Source organism: Mus musculus, chromosome 12 (assembly GCF_000001635.26).
Source record: "Mus musculus strain C57BL/6J chromosome 12, GRCm38.p6 C57BL/6J".
Taxonomy (NCBI): domain Eukaryota; kingdom Metazoa; phylum Chordata; class Mammalia; order Rodentia; family Muridae; genus Mus; species Mus musculus.
The window spans coordinates 76,341,603-76,348,899 of NC_000078.6; positions in this window are offsets into that span (position 1 = coordinate 76,341,603).

The window sequence follows — 7,297 nt, forward strand, 5'->3', positions numbered from 1 at the left end:
TGTTAGTGTGAGTGGGTGCATGTGCACACGGGGCTGCGCGTGGGTCTTTCCCCCACAGTTCTCCATCTTTATACCTTGCTGTCCATCCCATTTTCACCACACAATGTGGTTCTAGGCGTGTCCAACGGCAGGCACGGGCTTTATATGGGCCCTGATGCTTGTATAAGTGACATGCTACCTACTAAGCCATTTCTGCAGCTCTGACTTTAAATAATCCAATTTAAGATTTCTAAAAGGATAATATAAATAGAACTGACTTTGGACAAAGACATCATACATTCCACTAGATCCAAATGGACTAGATAGGAATCCCGAACTTCTATGTCCTTATGCACTATCACAAGACTTAGTTTTTTAGACAAGAGCTAGTCAACCTCAACTCCACTGACACCTCGAGCAGTCCAGAGTAGGGTAGGAATGGAGATACTTTTATTATGACGCGCTTACCAACCTCCTTGGTCTCTACTCACTAGATGCCAGTAGCAACTTTATCATGCTCCACCCAGGCATAATTACCCCAAATATCTCCACATTATTGATCATCCACATGGTGAAGGTAGTTTTTACTGTCAATTTTGTGTTGACTGAGCTATGCGATATACTTTTATGTATACATTATTTTGCAGGATGAAACTCAAGGCCTTGTTGTGCCAAGCAAGAACTCTACTGAGCTCCATTCCCATCCCCGACTCTGGGTGTATGTCAAGGGGCGTTTGGTTTTGTTTTTGAGACAAGGTCTCCTTGGTCAGGCTGGTCTCCGTGTAAGCTGATGGATGGTCTCCCCACTTCAGCTAGCTCACTGCAACTCACTATGTCAGCCATCACGTCTGGCTTTGGCGGTGGTTATTTGGGAATTAGAGTAGCAGTAGAATTACAAGTGTGGGATAAAATAGACTGCTTTCATTTAGCCAAAGGCCTGCACAGAAATCTGGCCTTCCCTTGCCCGAGAGAGCCATCTTTTCCTAACTTTGGGCAAAAATGCAAGCATACGATCTTTCTGGGTCTGCCAGCTTTTGGACTGGAATTTGTTCAATAGCTCTTCCAGTTATGTCTTTTTTGGACTCAGAACGCAATTACATCATTTAGTTCCAGGCACTCAGCTTGCAGAGTGCAGCTCTTCATAATCCTGTCTCTATAAAGGTATGAATCAAGGTCATATTTGCTCATTTTGTTTGTTTGTGGAGATAGGGTTTTACTATAAAGCCCCAAATGGCTTAGCACTCGATAAGGAAACCTGGCTTTTCTCGAACACTCAAAGAGTTGTTCTTGTCATTGTCCCCAAGTGTCTGGATTTCAAGTGTGTACTACCACACCAGCCATAGGACAGTGTGACGTTATCTACTTGCCTATTTCTTCCTTTTCTTCTTTTTCTCTGAAGATCCTAACATACCCTAAGAAGCACTGCTGTAGATCAGGTTGCTGGGGACAGAAGAATAGAGTAAAAAGCAGAGAGTAAAAGCAAACCAAGACCCCCCTGAGAAATGACTAGAGCTTTCTTTCTGGATTAGGACAGCACTCTCTTGCCACAGGCTGTGGTTGGCAAGAATCAAGTCCATTCATACCTTTTGCATCACGCCCAATGTAAGATCAGCTGGAGAGAGCTGGGCAGTGGTGGTGCACGCCTTTGATCCTAGCACTTACTCGGGAGGCAGAGGCAGGTGGATTTCTGAGTTTGAGGCCAGCCTGGTCTACAAAGTGAGTTCCAGAACAGCCAGGACTACACAGAGAAACCCTGTCTCGAAAAACAAAAACAAAAATCAAAAAACAATAGTGGCTGGAGAAATGGCTTGGTGGTTAAGAGCATCCCATGCTCTTTCAGAGGACCCAAATTCAGTTTCCAGCCTATACACAGTGGCTCATAGCTACCTGCACTTCCATTTCTAGGTCAGACCAACCTCTCTGGCCTCCACTGGCCTCAGGAACCCATATGATGCAAATACATATGTGCAGGAAAAATACAGATATTTAAAAAAAATTTTTTTTAAAGTTACCTAGCAAAGACCACTTACCTCAACAAAGGTAACATTGACAGAAAATGCTATAAAGTAAGATCAGGTCTGCAAGCTAATATTTTGTTACATCGAATCAAGTCATATTATATCTTCATAAAACAGATGAAAGCCAGTTTCCAAACTGGGATACAAAACTCTGTAGAATATTCCTGAAGCCATTTGTAGCATACCACATGGAAGTATAACTCTACCGTGTATTACCCTACATTTGCTATGCGTGCCTGAGAGCCTGGCCATTCCCTCATTAGGCCTTTCTATTATCTAAGTTCTTAGGTTTGATTGGGGCTTAGGTTTTTTTTTTTTTTTTTTTTTTTTTTTTTGGTTTTTTGAGACAGGGTTTCTCTGTATAGCCCTGGCTGTCCTGGAACTCACTCTGCAGACCAGGCTGGCCTCGAACTCAGAAATCTGCCTGCCTCTGCCTCCCAAGTGCTGGGATTAAAGGTGTGCGCCACCACGCCCAGCTGGGGCTTAGTTTTAACCATTGGCATCTGTGCATGGGTCTGGCACGCACAAGTGCAGGTACCTCAGAGATCAGAGGAGAACTAGGTCCTCCCGGAACTAGAGTGCCAGGTAGTTATAAGCTGCCTGACAGAGGGGCTGAGAACAAATCTGAGGTTGTAGAAGAGCAGCCAGTGCTCTTAACCACTGAGCCATCTTTCCAGACTCTTGTTTTATTTTTTTAAGACTCAGTTAAGCGTGGCCTTAAACTCAATCGTACTGTATCAGCTTCCTGAATGCTGGCCGAGGGCTGTCCTCTGACCTTCTCTGTTGCAGTGACTGCAAGGAGCCGATGGCAGCTGTGCTGAAGGACAACCTAAGGAATTGGGGGAACACACACACACACACACACACACACACACACACACCAGGGTTTCATCCAATCTAGAAGGAGAGCCAGTGTGGGACACTTGCATTTAAGACATCACATTCAGGACTGTGACATACCAGATTAAAGAGAGAGCGGTTACACAAGCATGGTTGAGCATAGAAATGTTTACAGAGTTCACTCCTTGGAACATAACAACTTCTTAATGAAACGCCACAGACATATTTAGTTTAAGTACACTAAAAGACACAAGTTACATTGTAAAAATTTCCCACATGAACTATTTTTAGCACAGATACCACAAAGATCCCTGTCAAGTATTCACAGGAATCCAAGGTTCAGTATCAAGAATTAGCCGGTGCAAACAGGCTTTATTCGCTGTCCGCTTCGCAGCTTGTTTTCCTCCCATGATAGCAGTTATTCCCTTCAGTGGTCAGAGAAAGCGGTCCAGTTTTACTTCCAAAGAACATTAGTGAGTTCCTACGGATAATCCTTATTCCATCTCCCGTCCCTATTTATTACTTAGATGGTCTTCATCCAAGAAGCAATGGGATATTTATTTTCTTTGTTCCTTTTCTTATATGAAAATAATGGGGCTGGTGAGATGGCTCAGTGGGTAAGAGCACCCGACTGCTCTTCCGAAGGTCCGAAGTTCAAATCCCAGCAACCACATGGTGGCTCACAACCATCCGTAACGAGATCTGACGCCCTCTTCTGGAGTGTCTGAGGACAGCTACAGTGTACTTACATATAATAAATAAATAAATAAATCTTTAAAAAAAAAAAAAAAAAAAGAAAATAATGTATTTGGAGGGAAGTTTCCTTAATGCTGAAATAGGTGTATTTTACTTCCACTAATGCTAAATCCTATCTTCCTTGATGAACGATACAAACAGTTCAGAAGAGTAAGAACTCAAGTAGCACTCCCATTTCTGGCGCATTTTCATAAAAACTAATTTTCTCAACTAATTATCTATTAAGTAGGGCTGCAAGCATGTTCTAGAATCTACCAGATGGAATACTGAACCGGGCTAGCCGTGGAACCGCTTCCTGCTGTTGGTTTCCATCAGCACACTAACCATTTTAGAGCAAAGCCTCACACCAGCCCTGCGAGGTAGGTGCTGTGGACACCTCCGCTTTACTTGGAAGAGGTAAGTAACCACTTCAAACATTCTATACATTAAAGAGCAACAACACTGCTTGTCAGGCAGACTGCACTCACTGAGCGCTCCTACCAACAACAAATGCAAAACACCTACATGCAGGCTCTATAAAGAAGGGAAGACTTAAAGCTGGCCCACACAGAAAAGCTCTATATAGGATCTGCCTAGCCCGAGGCAGAGGCAGGTGGATCTCTGAGTTCAAGGCCAGCCTGGTCTACAGAGTGAGTTCCAGGACAGCCAGAGCTACAGAGAAACCCTGTCTCAAAAAACAAAAACACACAAAAAAAAGAACTAAGCTTGTTTCGCAAGGCCTCCAAATGTTACCCGGCAGGCTGCTCACTTCAACACAAGAGGGCAACATCTGGCAACAAAGTACATATGGTGACTCCAGGCTCAACTAGGCAACCATTACACAAACCACACTGCTTGGGGGGTGGGGTGGGGGAGGACGGGGAGGGGAGGGGAGGGGAGGGGAGGAGAGGGGAGGGCAAGGGAGCTCCATATTGCAGATGTGACAAAAACTAAAGGTTGTTCCTGGAAAATCTTTTAAAATATGAATACTTTTTCCCCCAAATGAAGACTTATGTCTTAAAAACCAAAACCAAAACTCCCCAGGCTGTAGGCGTTATAGTGCATGCTACCCCAGGCACTTAGGAGGTGGATGCAGGGTTGTTTCAAGTCCCAGGCCATTGTGGGCCATATAGTAAGACATAACCTCAAAAAGGCAGAATGAGCAGGAGAGGCTGATTCGGTGCTTAAGGGTACTTGCTGCTCCTGCAGAGGACCTGGTTTGGTTCCAGCACCCACATGAGTTCTCCAGGTTCTGATGCCTCAGGTTTTTGAGAGAGAGTCTTACTGAGTGAGCCTGGAGTTGCTCGTTCTGCATAAGTCATCGAAGCCTGCCTGGGCTCTGTATCTCAATGTAAATATACTGAGATCTATCTCTAAATCTCAAAAAAAGTAAAGGCAGGGAATATATCCTAAATAGCCTAAAATACATGGTCAGTATCTGTGCTTCTGTATGATCAAGTCACTCAAGTAACCGAGTGATTGCTGTGATGACTTAAGTGTAAGATACCATGCAGTTATGACCCCTAAACAGCACATTTGTTAACCACCCCAATACAATCCATTCTACCACTAGCTATGTTCTGTTCTTAAAACACATCATCAGTCTTGATCTCAGACGCTAACTCTAAATCAGAAACTCAGTTACCTTAAAACAGTGCCCAGTAGGGTTCTTCACTTGGCCTTTAAAAGTTACCACTCTGAAGGCCGGATGGGAAGACAACGGTGCGTTCAAGTCTAGCCTGGGCCAAATAGCAAGACTATCTCAAAAACTTACAAACAAAACAATGAAGCTACTACTTCAGGTTGGTGTGGTATCTGTGTGTGTGCTGTTTTGTTTGTTTGAGACAGGGTCTAACTATGTCACTCTAACTGGTCTGGAACTCACTATATAAACCAGGCTGGCCTTGAACTCAGAGATCAGCCTCACAAATTCTGGGATTAGAGTCCATGCCACCATCTCTGGAACTCTGTCATGTAACCTAACTCACCATTCATCCAGAGGGGGATGGGGGTGGGGGAATAAAAACAATCGGTTTTTTTTTTTTTTTTTTTTTTTTGGTTTTATGAGACAGGATTTCTCTGTGTAGCCCTGGCTGTCCTGGAACTCACTTTGTAGACCAGGCTGGCCTCAAACTCAGAAATCCACCTGCCTCTGCCTCCCAAGCGCTGGGATTAAGGCGTGTGCCACCACGCCCGGGGGCAGGAGAACCTCTTAAATGTCTTCAGAGGTATGGGAGTGGGGTCAGAATTAACTGGCTATACACACCGAGGTGTCTGTGAGATGGCACATACCCCATGGTGTGAGATGGCATATACCCCATGGTGTGAGATGGCACATACCCCATGGTGTGAAATGGCACGTACCCCATGGTACTGGCCGCCTGGGAAGCTGAAGAAGACTGCTTGTGCTCAAGATTTTAAGGCCAACCTGGTGACATAGCAAGGCTGAGAGTGTGTGTGTGGCAGGACCAACTCAAATGCTCTTCAAATGTCTGTGAGCTGAGACTTCAATAGGGTGGTGGTGGGGTGCTGTTCTACAGTCTCTCTTGCCTTTTGATTCTTGAGAACAGAACTTCAAGTTGAAATAACCCTTTGGAAACAATGAAATTTGCTAAGCTACTTGTTAGGTACAGAAAATTCATCACTTAGTCCAACATCTTCCATTTTCCTGGAGTTGTAAGTTTCTAAGTGTCGCCACTATAAAAGGGAAGTGAGTATATTCACAGAAGGAGAGCTGCCGGCATGGGTTTTAAGTAGGTCTGGAATGCTCAGTGCATCCACTCCACTGCTTTTACTAACAGAAAAGCGAAAGCTACACCATTGTCAAATCACCCTTATGAGTGACTTTTAGAAAAAAAAACTATCATCAACCCAGGCAGCCTTAATAAGTCTGCAACATTAAGTCAGGGAGATGATACGTATCTTACCATTTTCCTCTTCAAACTTAGGTGATCCTCTTGCTATAAACACCTGAAGGTGTCCAAGAGCACACTGGAGATCTGCCTATCCGCACAAGGTTGGCTCACACAGACCTGTATGACCACTTACGTGAATGCACTGTTTCTCTGCTCAAGCCTTCTTCACTACTGACTTCTCCAGTCCTTCCTTTTAGCTAAAATATTTATTAAAAATGAGGTATACTTGATGGCTAATAAATAAAAGGCCATATAAGAGGTTGGAATGCTAGTAAGTACAGTTAAAACTACTTGTGATTTGGTATAGCCATGTCTTAAAACAAAACAAACTTTTTATACATTATAATATATAGTTATACATTAAAGTAACTACTTACTTCATATATATATATGTGTGTGTGTGTGTGTATATATATATATATGTATATATATATATATATATATATATATATATATATATATATATACACATACATATATTTATACATTAAAATGATTGATTTCCTATATGGCTGAAAATATTTAAAAAATCATTTTCCTAAGAGCATAATTCACATGAAACCTAAGACAAGTGACAGTTTAGAAGTGTATCTGTGTGTGTGCATGTGAGTGTATGCTGGACACTGAACCTAGGGCCTCACACACACTAGGCAAGTACTCTACAGATGAGCTTCAATCCCAGTCTCTAAAATATTCTCTAAAACAGATCTCATCTGCTTCATAGTCAAGTTCATTTTACTGATTCTGCAACCTGGAAAAACAAGAGATTTTATAAATAATCACTCACTCTTAAAGTTTCTACATTAACTT